Here is a 12,042-nt window from a genome sequence, read left to right as displayed (position 1 = left end):
AACCAGCAGATGGAAGACCTTTCTGTCTCCTCTCTGTAAATCTGCCTTTCCAACAAAAATAAATCAATCTTAAAACAATATTAAAAAAAACTTATTCACCAGTGCCCAGACCCCAATTTTGTTTCTTTCCTTTTTTTTTTTTAAGACTCATTTATTTTTATTGGAAAGGCAGATTTCAGAGAAAAGACTTCCATTTTCTGGTTCACTCCCTAAATGGCTACAATGTCTAGAGCTGAGCTTACCCAAAGGCAGGAGTTTCATCTGGCCTCCCATGTGGGTGCAGGTTCCCAAGGATTTGAGCCATCCACTACTGCTTTCCCAGGCCATAAGCAGGGAGAAGGATTGAAGCGGAGCTACTGGGACACAAACTGTTGCTCATATGGGATGTTGGCACTTGTAGGCAGAGGATGAAGCCAATTGAGCCACTGCATTGGCTCCAGGCCCTGGTTTCTAAATATTAATAAATACTAATGAAAAGAGCCAGGGCATTCTGAAAAATGGCTTATTGTAGGCCATAAGCAGGGAGAGTAGGAGCAGGGCCTGGAATACTTTGTAGTGCCAGAAAGTAAAACAGCACTCCAAGCTCCCAAACAAAGCAAGACTCATCAGTGGGATCTAAAAGAACATTCTGGGGCCCAGCGCGGTGGCGCAAGTGGTTAAGTCCTCGCCTTGCATGCCTGGGATCCCATATGGGCGCCGGTTCTATCCCAGCAGCCCTGCTTCCCTTCCAGCTCCCTGCCTGTGGCCCGGGTAAGCAGTCGAGGATGGCCCAAGGCTTTGGGACCCTGCGCCCATGTGGGAGACCCGGAAGAGTCTCCTGGCTTCGGGATCGGCATAGCATAGGCCGTTGCGCTCACTTAGGGAGTGAATCATCGGACGGAAGATCTTCCTCTCTGTCCCTCCTCTCTGTATATCCGCCTTTCCAATAAAAAAATAATAAAAATAAATCTTAAAAAAAAAAAAAAGAGAACATTTTGATTTTGGCAAGCATGTAGTAAGTTTTTAATATTTAGGTGGGTAACATCATGACATAGCAGGTAAAGCCTCCTCCACCTGTGGTGCTGTGGTGCCGGCATCCAATATGGGCGCTGGTTTAAGTCCTAGCTAATACATTGCCAATCCAGCTTCCAACTAATGTGCCTGGGAAGCAGTTAAAGATGGCCCAAAGTCCTTGTGCCCTGCACGCACACGAAAGGCCCAGAGGAAATGCCTGGTTCCTGGCTTCGGAATGCATCAGCTCCAGCTACTGGAGCAATTTGGGGAGTGATCCAGTAGATGGAAGATCTTTCTGTCTTCCCTTCTCTCTGTAAAATCTGCCTTTCAAATAAAAAAGTAAATAAATAAATCTTTTAAAAAAATTATACTGGCAGGACCTGGCACAACGGCTAAATGGTTAAATCCTTGCCTTGCATACACTGGGATCCCATATGGACATGAGTTTGTGTCCCAGCTACTCCACTTCCCATCCAGCTCCCTGCTCATAGCCTGGAAAAGCAGTACAAAGTTGCCTAAAGCCTTGGCACCCTGCACCTGGATGAGAGACCCAGAAGAAGCTCCTGGCTCCAGGCTTTTGATTGGCTCAACTCTAGCTGTTGTGGCCATTTGAGGAGTGAACCAGCAAATGAAAAGATCTTTCTCTCTGTCTCTCCTTCTCTCCATAAATCTGCCTTCCCAATAAAACAAAAAAAATCTTAAAATATATATATAAATATGTATGCATGAGTATATATATATATATATATATACAGGCGGAAATGGATTTTACCACCGAACATTAAACAACAAACTTACTGCTTGCTTTATTATCTAAAGCAGGCTTAACTGAGGACTCTGTCATCCTTAATGTGCAAGATCTGAGGTCACAAGACTTAGGGAAGACCCCCATTGAGAAAAGCAGGCCAGACTAATGCCATCCCCCAGCTGCTGGTAACACTTATCAACTACAGTAGCCAGGTTCATTAAGAATCAGGAGAAAAGGTTCATTAAGACTGTCCTAGGCCCCGTGCAATAGAGTAGCAGTTAAAGTCCTTGCCTTGAACGCACCAGAATCCCATATGGGTGTCTGTTCTAATCCAGGTAGCTCCGCTTCCCTTTTGGCTCCCTGCTTGTGGCCTGGGAAGCAGTGGAGGATGGCCCAAAGCCTTGGAACCCTGTACCAGTGAGGATGACCTGAAGATGCTCCTGGCTCCTAGTATCGGCTGTTGCGGCCACTTAGGGAGTGAACCACTGGACTGAAGATCTTCCTGTCTCTCCTCCCCTCTGTATATCTGCCTTTCCCATTAAAATGAACATTAAAAAAAAAAAAGACTGCCCCACCTGATAGACTGAATCAGTCTGCTGTACATACTGGCAAGCACGGGAACCAGGGCAGGGAGCAGGCCTGGTGGTGGTTATTGTAGGCCGCTCCGACTAGGCTATAGCTCCCACTGGTTTGCATGAGGGCCAAATGTGTAGTGGGCAGGATTGGGCTGTATTGCAACACTCACTGGTTTGTGTAGAAGACAGGGTTGGAAACAAAACTGACCCAGCAATTGCAACCACCAGCATATGCATAAGCTGATTTGGGCAACGGACTGTGCCAGACCCTGTACTGGCAATGACACACAAGGACCAGGTCTGGGATCACCTCAGACAAAGTTTCTTTGGGGGAAAGTAGGGAGCATTAGAAAAAGATCAAGGGTCACTCAAGGAGGGGACAGGCTGTCTTTCAACCTTCTGAAACTACTGGACTCAGAACCCCAATCATGAAGAGGAGAGAACCCCTGACCATGGAGTGCATGTGTCAAAGCTGTGCCTCTTCAGTGGATCAGATGGAGCAGTGGACAGCCTATCCAGATGCACAGGGAGAATATGGCTGTACACTGGAGCCTGCAGAGGACACCTGGTACCATAACAGAGAATGGAGGACAGAAGAAATCAATCAACAACCCCAGCCATGTGTTGGCAGTGAAAATCTGGCCAAAAAGAGACTCTTAGGTGGACTATGTTAGCCAGCAGAGTCTGGAGAGATTTCATCATGCTTAGAATGGCATGACTGGCAGAAATTCAGAACTGTTGAACTATCAAAACCACTTGAGCAGTGCCCTCGGAGCATGCCCCACATCGGGGACCCTGGGATGTTTGAGAGGCTGGGTGGGGCTTCTCCCTTTTTCTCCCCGCTTCCCCCACATACAGGAAGAAAAAAAGAGAATGTGGAAACAATGGTGTTGCCCATTTTCCTGTAGCCCTTGATCCTTTGTGCCCTAACCAACTATGTAAAAATCATCAGAATAAAATAATAAAAATAAATAAACTGTCCCCACCAAACTTTCTAGCAACTAGTATGTGGTCGACCACTCATTGTTCCTTGAAGATAATGTGCTAAAAGTGATAAATACTTTCTAGACTGCAAGACCTCAGCCGCCATCTCTCGTCTCACCAGCCCCTTCCATCTTCACTTCTAATTTCACCGCTGTGTCCAGTCTCATAAATCATCACACATCAGGACATAAACCTATAATACCATCACATGGGTCTCAATTTTTGATAGTTTGTTGTTTTAAGATTATTTTTATTTGAAAAGCAGTTACAGGGAGCCAGTGCAATGGCTCAACTGGCTAATCCACTTCCAAGTACCAGAATTGCATATGAAAGCCAGCTAATGTCCCAGATACTCCGCTCCCCATCCAGCTGCCTGCTTGTAGCCTGGAAAAGTAGAAGAGAATGGCTCAAAGCCTTGGGACCCTACAACTATGTGGGAGACTCACAGGAAGATTTTGGCCTCTAGCTTCCGATCAACTCAGCTCTGGCTACTGCAGAAGAGTGAACACATTTGAGGAGTGAACCAGCGGATGGATCTTTTTCTCTCTCTCCCCTTCTCTGTAAATCTCCCTTTCCAATAAAAATAAATAAATCTTAAAAAAAAAAAAGGGCTCATATGTCAAGATCCCGTATGAGCACCAGTTCTAATCCTGACAGCCCCGCTTCCCACCTGGCTCCCTGCTTGTGGCCTGGGAAAGCAGTGGAGACTCTGTCCAAACAAACAAACAAGAAACCAAGAAAACCCTCGGGACCCTGTACCTGCACGGGAGACCCAGAGAAAGTTTCAGGCTCATGACTTCAAATCCGCTTTGCTCCTGCTGTTGCAGCCACTTGGGGAGTGAATTAGCAATGGAAGATCTTCCTCTGTCTCTCCTCCTCTCTGTATATCTGACTTTCCAATAAAAATAAATAACTCTGTAAAAAAAAATCAGTGTTACAGAAGGGACAGAGAGTGAGATCTTCTGTCCCTTGCTCCACTTCTAAATGACCACAATGGCAGGAACTGGGCCAGTCCAAAATAAGAAGCCAGGAGATTTTTCTGGGTTCCCACATTATGTGCTGAGGCCCTTCGGCCATCCTCTGCTGCTTTTCCAAGCAGAGAGCTGGATCAGGAGCGGAGCAGGCTGGGACTCGAACCAGCAACCCCGGGTATACTAGTACACAGGTAGAGCCTTAACTTGATATGCTATGGCACCAGCCTCATAGGTCTTTATAAATATGCTCCCCTTTATACTAACTTGTCAAGTCATCCATCACACGCCACCCTGGTCTGCCTGTGAATTTGTGAACTCTGACTCAAAGGGAATTCCAAGGAGAATTCTGAGCCTGGCGTAAGGAGTTTAAATAAAAGTAGTTTTTCTGGCGACTATCAACACACAATAAAGGGGCTTGGAAGAGGGGTAGGTCTCAAATATAATTCTGCACTAGCAAACAAGGAGACACACAAGTCCTTGTGTTGTCCTCAGCTGAGAAGGCAGTTGCTGTCAACACGGGCTGGAGGCTGAGATAAGAACTTCAGGGCTAGAGGCAAGGAAACAAGGGGGCATTATAGGAAGATCAAGGGTGATTCAAGGAGGGGACAGGATGTCTTTCAACCTCCTTGAAACTCCACGGGAAAGGTAGATTTCAGTGGAGTCATGCCAGGGTAGGAGAGAATCTATTGCATTCCTTGCCTGCCTAATTCATCTTTCAGAGTCAGGACTGAAAACAGGCTGCAACTGCACAGACTTCAATTAAAAAAAAAAATCCAGGCAGAAGGGGCTTGGACCCTGGAGAAAGGCACTGAGGAAACACAAACCCTGACAGGATAATGATGATTTCACCTTGGCACTCAGCCAATCTTCACTTCCATTCAACCAATTAAGTCTTCCCAGCTCCAAACATACAGCCTCCTTCCACTGGCATTATCTTAGGTAAGCCACTGTTATCTCTCATCACTGATTTCCCTGCTTCTACTTGGGAAAAAAAAAGAAAAAGAAAACAGGGCCCGCAAGATAGCCTAGTGGCTAAATCCTTGCCTTTCATGCACTGGGACAGAAATGGGCACTGGTTCGTGTTCTGGCAAAGCAGTGTAGAGGAGTGACCCTGCACCCATGTGGTAGACTGGGAAGAAGCTCCTGGCTCCTGGTTTCAGATTGACTCAGCTCCAGCCATTATAGCCATTTGGGGAAGTGAGCCAGCAGGTGGAAGATCTCTATCTTTCTTTTCTCTATAAATCTGCCTTTCCAATAAAATAAAATAAATATAAAATTTTAAAGATTTATTTTATTTTTTATTGGAAAGTCAGATATACAGAGAGGAGAGTCAGAGAAAAAGATCTGTTCAATGATTCACTCCCCAAGTGGCTGCAACAACCAGAGCAGCGCCGATCCAAAGCCAGGAGCCAGGAGCCTCTTTCAGGTCTCTCATGCTGGTACAGGGTCCCAATGGATTAGAACTGGCACCCATATTGGATCCCAGTGTGTGCAAGGTGAGGACTTTAGTTGCTAGCCTATGGGGCCCTAAATATACTTTTTTTAAGCTAAAGAGATTAATTTATTTTGAAAGTGCAAAAAAGGGAGAAACAGAAAGGAAGAGAGAAATCTTCCATTCACTGGTTCACCTCCCAGCAGGTCACAACAGCCAGCACTGGGCCATTTTCTGCTGCTTTCCCAGGCCATCAGCAGAGAATTGGATCAGAAATGGAGCCACTGGGGATTGAACCAACAACCATATGAGACGCCAGCACTGAAGGCTGAGGCTTAACCTAATACACCATGGTGCCAGCTCCATGTATTACATTTTAAAATAAAAACTAAAAAATGAAACAGAACAAAACAAAACTCTCTTATGCATCTCTTTGTTGTCTATCTTCTCTTCTGAAATGAAAACTCTATGGGAATAGGGGTCTAGATGATGCTGTTGGTTATCTGGCCCTAGATTGTAATCAGGGAACATAAGACACTGACTGAATAAACTGATGCACCTGCCACACGTAGTACTAAACAGTGCCCAAATATACTGCCTCGAGTGAAGGCACTATCCCACCAGGCCCCAGTCTGCCTCTTTTAGCTTGGTTTGTTTACAAATTAATCCCTTACTAAAATTAACCAAATTAAGGGAATGGCCATTTATCTTTTCTACAGATAACATCTTTTTTTAAAAAAAGATTTATTTTATTTTTATTGGAAAAGTGGATATACAGAGAGGAGAGATAGAGAAGAAGATCTTCCTTCACTTCCTCCCCAAGTGAGCGCAACGGCTGGAGTTGAGCCAATCCGAAGCCAGGAGCCTCTTCCGGGTCTCCCATGGGGGTGCAGGGTCTCAAGGCTTTGGGCCTTCCTTGACTGCTTTCCCAGGCCACAGGCAGGGAACTGGTAGGGAAGCGGGGCTGCCGGGATTAGAACTGGCACCCATATGGGATCCCTGGCATGCAAGGCGAGTACCTTAACCACTTGCACCACCGCGCCGGGCCCTCCCCCCTTTTTTTTAGATTTATTTTTATTGGAAAGGCGGATATACAGAGAGGAGAGATAGAGAGGAAGACAGATAACATCTTAATGTTTGGCTTTGTTTCATTTTATAAGAATTCCCAAGCAAAAAGCAAATACCAGAGCCAGGTGGTACAACAGGTTAATCCTCCAACTTGTGGGGTCAGCATCCTGTATGGGCACTGGTTCAGGTTTCCACTGCTCCACTTCCTATCAAGATTTCTGCATATGGCTTGGGAAAGCAGCAGAGAATGGCCCAAAACCTTGGGACCCTGCACCCATGTGGGAGATCCAGAAGATGCTCCTGACTTCCAGCTCTGGATTGGCTCAACTCTGGCTGTTGCAGTCATTTGGAGAGTGAACCAGTAGATGGAGGATTTTTCTCTCTATAAACCTGCCTTTCAAATAAAAATAGATAAATCTTAAAAAAAAAAATTTCACTGACAGAAGCCTATTTTGCCATCACCAATTCCCAAATGAACATTATGTCACCACTAGAGAAGGGCCACAGCACTGTAGATCAACTAGAGACCAGCACCCAAGCTGAACACAGTTCTCTCAAGCCCGCCTCGAACCTACTGAGTTTGAGAACCCTCACCCTAACCTCAGAAGCCTGGGGAACATGCTATGGCTGCCTGGCACTGTGTTCAGCATATAAACACCTCCTTTCTTCCACCTCCCTGATGTCAGTAGCTCGCTGAGTGTTGGCAGGCAGACCCAGTTTTGGAGAATGCCATTACATAAGCAATTAAAGGAAGAAAGCCTTTTACTCTCTAACACTGTCACTCACAACACAGCACAGACTACTTGACCTTTAGTCACCAAAATGTGTGTTGGGGGCAGGGTACACACACAAAGGAATTCTCCATTGGCACCAGCTGGCGATCTTAATTCTGTTCTGACACTAACTACTTAGAGACAGCATTAGATCTCACAGGCTAAGGGATCAGTCCCACAGGCTGTACCTGCTTCAGAAGGCCTGTCCAACGAACTGCCCATGAGCCTCTTTTTGGGTCCAATCAGCTTGCTAGAGAAGTTCATATACCCCAGGGAAACACTTTACTCCCTTGTATTATAAAGGACATCACACAGGCTACATATGAACAGCCAGAAGGAGGAGACGCCTATGGCCAGGTCCCTGGAAAGTGGCCCAGAGTTCATGCCTTCCCTGGCAATGCCTCTCCACATAAACCCTCAAGTGCCCAGCAACCTAGGAGCTATTATAAGATATGCTCCTCTGGGAGTGTCTTTGGCAGCTTCATTGTGCAGACATGGTTGATTTAATATTGGCCTGTGGTGATCAGCTTGACAAAGTTAAGAAGCAAACTCCCATCAAAGGCTGCTGGGTGATAGGATCGAAAGTTTCAACTCTTTATAACCTTTCAATCACTTAATTGGTTCCCGTGACAGCCAGCCCTCCTCCATAAATGAACACACTTACCGCACTGTACAGTCCGTGCATTTTAGAAGTTGTGATACAGGAACCAGGGGCAGAAACCAAATAGATACCGGATGCTTTTGTCTTCTTCCATCACAGTACCACAGCAGCATAGCCACAGGCTGGAGTTCCTTATGCTTCAACAGGTGCGTTCTGTCACCATCTCCTATGGCTACTTTCTCACTCAGTGCATAAGTCCAACCATGGCAACACCCGACCCCTTCTCTAGCACCTTCTCCTCGGGAAGCCCTCATCAGCACCGAGGCCCTCCACAGTTCTTCTCCAGGTCCTCCCCCCACTATGGCAATCTGCTCTTCAAATGTCAATTATTATCTGCAGTTATTCTACAGACTTGATCTGTCTCAAGCTTCATTCCTGCATTGCCAACAGCCAGTTCCAGCTTTTCCAAATGCAACTCCAGCCACTGCAACCCAGTGTATCAAACCTGCTCTCTACTCCTGACCTAGCTCCTTCTGTGGAGTCTTCTTCCTTCTAGTCACCTTCAGGGCACACCCAAGACACTTGTGATTTCGTTCTTTAGTCCCCCAATGCCAAACAAGTTGTGAAGTTTAAGAGACGGTCCATCTTTTTAGCATTCTGCTTCCACTCCATCCACCAGAGCTCCATCTTGCAGCATCCAGACCAAAGCTTGGACTCCAGGGTCCCTCCCTCCTCCTTCACTCTGTAATCTCCACATTAACTCTGCTCAAAAACTGGTCACTCTCTGGTCACTCACTCTCTTATCAAGAATGGTCATGGCTGGACAGCTGCACCATCCGTATCTGCGCTGCCTGGTGTGGATGACAGACCACACCTGACCCTGCACTGGCTGGCATACACAAGAGTCAGGTCTGAGCTCACCCAAAGTGAGGTATCTTCAGGGACTCCCCAGATAGACCACTAGATTCAGACCTGGTCACAGGGAAAAAAATCACAGGATGTGTAGTCCAATCCAACCTTGGATGCATGTATCAGGACTGGCCCTCCTCAGTTACTGATACCTGTGCAGTAGTCAGCATGTCCAGATGCACACACCAGCCCATCTAGGCCATCAGAGGACATCAACTGCCTCATCAGAGGATAGAAAACAGAAGAGGTTGGACAATTCCGGCCAAGCTTAGTAGCATGTTCCTGGGACTGTAGATGCACTAAAGTAGACTTGGTCAGCCAATAAGCCTTGAAAAGATTTTCTCAATCCCAGATTAATGAAGGCTACAACTTCTCAAAACTATCAAAACCACTCAAAGTAACACCCTCAGAACACTATTCCCCACATTGGGGTCTCTGAGGCGTCATGAAATGACTGTCCCCCATCCCCCCTGGTACTGATGTAGTTTGACAGCAAGGAACAACCCCCACCACCTCTGCAGACACATGGTGGGGGGGGTCTTCTTCCATACCTGACCCTCTCTACCCTCCCTCTCAACTGTTATCAACATTAAAAAGAAGATTTTTTAAATTAAAACAAAACAAAAAAAACCTGCCATGTGTCCTCATGAAGCTTTACAGTGGCCAACCAACTGCATTGGAATAACCTAGGGGTGCAGATTCCTGAACCCCTCCATCAAAGAGGATTCATCCAACCTGGTGTGTGGTCAGCTGTCTGCATTTTTAACATGCATTCTGGATGACTGCCACTGAGTCAACAAATAAAACACAGATTTCCCAGCTTGGATGGAAAGACTCCAGTCAGCCTTTATCCTTTAAGGCTTGGGTCTTTGGCTGGCCTGACACCACAGGTCAGAATAAACCTTTAGAATGTAGGTCGGGGCCCTGCACGATAGCATAGTGGTTAAAGTCCTCGCCCTGCACACACCAGGATCCCACACAGGCACCAGTTCTAATCCTGGCGGCCCCACTTCCCATCTAGTTTCCTGCTTGTGGCCTGGGAAAGCAGTCAAGGAAGGCCCAAAGCCTTGGGACCCTGCACCCACGTGGGAGACCCAGAAGAGCTCCGGGTTCCTGGCTCCAGATTGGCTTAGCTCCAGCTGTTGTGGCCTCTTAGGGAGTGAACCATGGACGGAAGATTTTCCTCTCTGTCTCTCATCCTCTCTGTATATCCGCCTTTCCAATAAAAATAAATAAGTCTTAAAAAAAAAAAAAAAAAGAATGGAGGCCTGCAGGGCTTTATTTACTCTTAAGCTTCCTTCTCCTAAAACCTTATCATAGTTTATCCCTTTCCAGACCCAGTTCAAGCACCGCCCTCCCCCTGAGTACCTACTGTCAGGGCTATTTCTACCACTGCATCCCTTCCATACGGATACGCTCCAGAAACTCAATGATGGTTTTCACAGGAAACCCCTATGCCCCTGTAACAGACAGATGCCAAGCGACTCTGGTAAAAGGAGCTGGGTAAGGGAGAAAGGGAAAGCCCTTTCCGTCTCTGGGTCTCTGGCCCCCTCCTCAACCACCGCAGGTGAAATAGGCAGGAAGTTAGGAATCAATGAGCTGGAAGATTTTCCTACATCTTCTGTCTCTACAGCCCTGTACCGTAATCACACCCCCTACACACCAATCCAGGATATCCATTTTCCTAGGATGCACCTGCACTTTATCTGGCACTAGGAAGATGTCAGGAAGGCCATGCCTGGACCAGCATGTCATAGTGCTGGGACATGATCCCTGGCTGTTACATTTCCAACTCTGCTCTCTGCTGAAGTGCCTGGCAAAGCAGCAATACTTGGATCCCTATGACCTTTGTGGGAGACATGGATGAAGCTCCTGGCTTTGGACTGGCACAGCTCCAGCCATTACAGCCATTTGGAGAGTGAAACTCCAAATGAAGACTTTTCTGTCTCGTCTTCTCTATCTGTAACTCTACCTCTACATTTAAACCTATCCTAACATTGTTTGAGAACAGGGTGACTTAGGCAGAAGCTCTGATAAGCTACTAAGTGCTTCTGACACAGGTAGTGTTTAATATTCATATATGTTGAGCCCAATGCAGAAGTTTAGTGGCTGAAGTCCTAGCCTTGTATTCGCTAGGATCCCATAGGGGTACCAGCTCATGTTCCAGCTGCTCCACTTCCCATCTAGCTCCCTCGCTTGTGGCCTACGAAAGCAGTCAAGTAAATGGAAGATCTTTCTCTCCTTCTCTCTATATATCTGCCTTTCAAATAAAAATAAATAAATCTTTAAAAAACTAAAGGGTGGATATGAATGACAGATAAAGAACTGAGAAAGTTCTGTAAACAAAAATGACTTCCCACATCTCTTTCTATTTGCATGGCTAGTTCAGCGCCATCCCTATCTTTTTGGTCCCACCCCACTCAGAACTGGGCACAGGACTACTGATGTGGCTTCCGGACCACATCCTTGGCTCCAGGGTCTCCAGTCTCTGGGAACATACTACGCTGTCATCTCTACCCAGCATTTGGAGCCTGCCTACCTCGTTCTACCTTCTGAACTCTGTGGAGTAATGGCCTCAAGTTTCCCTGATTAATAGCTTATACCAGAAAACTTCGTACTAACATCAATATTATTCTGCCTCACAAACTCAAACCACCCAAGGTACAGAGGCAGCCCCTGACCAAGGTGGACACAGCCTCTACCTCTATAGAAAGCAGTCATTCACCACCCACTGCTAAAAGTCACCCTCTGGGATCACAGCAGCAAAGTGGGTAGCACTTGAGATTTGCAACATCCTTTTCCGCCCCCATTTAGGTGGTCCCCTCAGTCACCTGGGGAGCCCAGGGCACCAGAAATGGTTCAGAAATGATCCAGAAATGGCACCAGAAATGATCCACAAGATGACTTCAACTGTGCCCTAGTTGGGTTAAAGCAGAGAACTGATTCAAGTGGGGGCTCAGCACATTAAGCTTCTGACTGCAGTGC

The sequence above is a fragment of the Ochotona curzoniae genome, unplaced genomic scaffold (genome assembly GCF_017591425.1).
Source record: "Ochotona curzoniae isolate NIBS_2020 unplaced genomic scaffold, NIBS_Ocur_1.0 contig_4514, whole genome shotgun sequence".
Taxonomy (NCBI): Eukaryota; Metazoa; Chordata; class Mammalia; order Lagomorpha; family Ochotonidae; genus Ochotona; species Ochotona curzoniae.
This window is presented reverse-complemented; position numbering follows the sequence as displayed.